Source organism: Herpailurus yagouaroundi, unplaced genomic scaffold, assembly GCF_014898765.1.
Source record: "Herpailurus yagouaroundi ecotype Mexico unplaced genomic scaffold, PumYag 66043, whole genome shotgun sequence".
Lineage (NCBI taxonomy): Eukaryota > Metazoa > Chordata > Mammalia > Carnivora > Felidae > Herpailurus > Herpailurus yagouaroundi.
The window spans coordinates 1-3,785 of NW_024419115.1; the positions used below are offsets into that span (position 1 = coordinate 1).

The 3,785-nt window shown below is 61.8% G+C and overlaps 1 long non-coding RNA gene across 2 annotated transcripts; it reads left to right on the forward strand.

The window, feature by feature from the left end:
* The first annotated feature begins 1,757 nt into the window (after nt 1-1,757).
* LOC121024572 (uncharacterized) lies at nt 1,758-3,487 on the forward strand. 2 transcript variants are annotated; one of them, XR_005787750.1, is made up of 3 exons: nt 1,758-1,831; nt 2,607-2,700; nt 3,143-3,487. It is a non-coding gene; the product is annotated as an uncharacterized LOC121024572 (long non-coding RNA). The 2 variants fall into 2 exon arrangements; XR_005787749.1 differs by having other exon boundaries at nt 3,146-3,487.
* Nucleotides 3,488-3,785: the final 298 nt, after the last annotated feature.

Consider the following 3,785-nt stretch of genomic DNA (forward strand, 5'->3'; position numbering starts at 1 on the left):
CCCCCCCCCTGTCTTCCGGAGACCCTGCAGAGGCTCCCTGGGCCCTTGCTGCGTGGTCTTGAGGTCGGTCTTGAAGGACCTCGTTTGGTGGGAAAGTTGAGACCAGGGGCTGCTCTGAGAAGGTGCCCAGCGGTGAGCAGGGTGTGGGGTGTGTGGGTGGAGGTGCCTGGCTGAGTTTCCTTGCACCCCCACACTGTTGATGTTTGCTGGGGGCCCAGGGGGGGGGGGGGGGGGGGGGGGGCGCTGCCGTTTGTGTTGGGTGGGAGGCTTATTCTTGCCTCTCTCTGTCTGGATGTCCTCTTTCCCTCCCGAGCGACCCACAGACAAGGGCCGGAGACGCGTGTGAACGCATACGCGCCGGGATTGGGCACGTTGGAGGCTCTCCTTGCCAGGAGGCAGGTGACCTAGCTGAGCGGTGTCTGTTGCTGTTGAACAGCTAAAGCCGTCTCCTGAGGCCGTGAACACAGTGAGCCATGAGTCACTCTCCCGTCGTCCCATCCTGCAGGGCCCTGGCCGGCCAGTGGCAGCCAGTGAGCGTGTCCTTCCAGACCACCAGCGCTGGTTTCTGTGCAGCACCGCGAATTCTGATTGTGGCTGCTCCTCCTCTGAGACTCCTCAGCCAGTGCTTTTCTACTGGGGCTTGACTAGCAGTCCTCTGTTCCTCCTCATTAAGGACTCCCACTTCGCGATGGGGAAGTAGATAGCGGCCATTTGCGGAGCTCGTCCTATTGACGTGCCGGTCCCTCCGTTACATGTGTTACTTCTGTTTTCCACGCTAATCCTGTCAGGGAGTTAGTAGCATAGTTACTCTATGGATAAGGAAACCGAGACTTGGGATTTACAGACCTCACGGCAGCTCAACTATCAGTCGGATTTGACCTCAGGGAGTTGAGGGGATTACGCAGGGTCGGGTGAAAAGGGGAAAAACATGAGTTTGTCTTCTCAGCCATTGCTTAGGGTTGGACACCCCGCCCTGAACCAGGTCAGCCCAGACGCCTTCCAGCATTTCTGCCAGACTTCGCTTTCAAAGCGTGGTCGGTACTGTTCCTCCCGCACACAAGGGGCGCGAGCTGGTGTATCCTTACTTGCTAAGGGAGTCACAGCTGGGGACGGTCGTAGAAAGTTCCCGACGGCCAGGCCTAGAGGCCCAGGTTGTCCCAGACGCCGGTCAGAAGCTGTGATTCTGACGTGTTTGCGTTCCTTCCGAGCTGCCCTTGAACCAGCTCGCTGAGCCCTCCCACGTGCCAGACCCCGCACTGCTGCCTCTGTGCACGGGTGCTTGTCTCCCCGTCACGGGAGGAGGCGGGGGCTCCGGGAGCCCGTGCACGGGTCGGAGGTCCCACACACCCCGCGGCGGAGGCGGCCCTGTGCCCCAGCCTGGTCTGCCCGGCCCGCACCCAGCCGCCTTACCGACGTTGCCGGGCCTTATTTCTACGGCCCCCGCCCCAAGGGTCAGCGTAACAGGGCAGGCCTCCCCTCCGCCCTCAGTGCAGCAGACTCCTGGGGAGCTCTCTGGAGATGGGCTTTCTCGGAGGTGGTTTCCTGGGGGGGGTGGGGCCGGGCAGCGAGGCTGGGCAGGCTGAGCTCCCGGAGTGGTGGGGGGAGGGGAGGAGCAGACGCCCAGCGACACTGGCACCCGTCCGAGTGGGGCATCGGGTGGGTGGATGCCGGCCGGCGTGCGGGGCCCTCCGCAAGGGCAGCGGCCGAGACCTTCTGCTCCTGGGGAAGGGGCAGCTCTTCAGAAGCCTGACAGGGAGGCTTTTGTTTCCGGCAGAAGTTAACCTGATGTCTTCTTTGTTTCAGACCGAGAGGACCAGTCCATTCTGTGCACGTAAGTGTTTCTGCCCGGGTGGCGGGGCCTCGTGTCACCCCCTGGCTTATCCTTGCTGTGCGGACTCCTGCCGAGACCCAGGCTGCTGAGCTCCGCTCCCAGTCGGGCCCCTGCCCTTTCCCCATGGGATGGACCTCCAGGCCCCAGGTTAGCCGCTCAGCAGTCCCGTGGCACAGATAAGCTTAGTTTCGGGGCCAGACGTGGACTCCCCTTCCGCTTCCTCGTACCGTGCGGGGAGGTCCGTAGCAGAGAGAAGCAGGAATCTTCTCCACAGTTGGGAGCTGGTGGGTGCCTCCAGAGCACATTCCTTCTAGCTCTGAACAGTGGCTTTCTTTACCTGCTTTGAAGCAGACACCGGGGCTGCTCGCCCTGGCCCCCGGCAGTTACTGAGGAGATAAATAAACCCCACTGTGGGGGGAGTTGATGGTACAGAGCATTCCTTCAAGTGGTTTCGAAGGGACACGTGTAAGTGCCTTTGGCCCATGAGACAACAGCTGCCCAGAGCCGATCCTGAGACTTTGTGACAGCAAGCCTCCCAGGTTCCCAGGCCGGGCAGCGGGTCCGGGTGGTCTGCTGTCGGGCCTCCCGAGGCCCATGGGAAGCGGCCGGAGTGAGGATTCCAGAACTCAGCATTTATTCGCCTGTTCCCCCTCCTGCCGCAAGGGGTTGGGTCCCTCACTGACACCTAGCGGAACGGGAGGCGGTGGCCCGGGTGCGTTGCGCTTCAAGGCTTTGGCCGCATCCCCCCTGAGAACTTTCTTGGCTCTCTTGGCAGGGGTGAGTCTGGAGCCGGCAAGACGGAGAACACCAAGAAAGTCATTCAGTACCTGGCTCACGTGGCCTCCTCACACAAGAGCAAGAAGGACCAGGTGAGCGCGGGCCTTCCTCCCTGAGGAAGAGCATCTCACAATTCGTAGTTCGGAGCGTTTGGGGGATCGAAGCAGAGGCCGGACCCTCTTTCCCGGGAGGCGGCAGCTCGGCCTTCTGGGGAGCGGGTCCGGTGGTAGCCAGCCCCCTTCTCCCCCGGCCTCCTAACTTTCTGAGTGGCTGTGGACACCGGAGACCCCCAGGCTTTGCGAAGCGGCGCTCCCGGCGTTTACGGCTAATTAGAGATTCCCAAACTCGGTTCTCAAGTTGTCGGAGACTTGGAGCCTCTCGGGCAGGCCAGCTTTTGAGCCCCCGCCTCCTCACCCGGCTGTTGAAATGCCTCTGGGTGGACGGTCCCCCAGTGAAAAGAGAAAGGGCAACTAGAAAGTCATCTCACTTCCCTTTTTCTCCCCCTCCCTCTTGATGGATTATGGTCGAACCCAGCAGTGTCCTCACTAGGTGAGCTTGCACGTTTACTGCACGTTCTGCACCAGGAATGCGTGTTCTGCCCATCGTGTGCCCTTGATTTATGTCTTTTCTCCTGAGCAGCTTTTCACTCCACACCGTTGTCACCTTCTGCGGCTAGACCTGTCCTCGTAGGCTCGGCTCACTGACTGTCTTGGGAGGAGGGGCTGGGTGTGACACGCGGTGACCTCTCGTGCACTCTGAAATGACAGCCCCCGCAGAGCGGGTTCGGGCCCCATCGCCGGAGCCGTTCTCGGAAACTCTGGTCGTGCCCAGAGCTCCCTGTGCCCACGGCAGCTGTAAGGCCCCGGTGCAGAACCCTGACCGAGGTCCGGCGGAATGGGAATCTGCTGTCCCGGAGCCCTACGTGCTCGGTGTCTGGACCAGATGGAGATGGCCGTCCCCTCGGCCGGGGGGCGCCCCCCCCCCCCCCACCACCTGCCAGCACTGTGCCAGTCAGAAGCAGCACCCGGAAGGCCCCACACTGGAGTGTCCCAGGGTTGGGGATGATCAGTCCTAAGCATGCCCGTGTGGTGCTCTCTCGCCTTTCTCTTAAGCACACACTCTTAGGCTTCCTTGTGAATTCCAAGTGCCCGTGGTGTCCCCTCAAGCCATCAGGGGG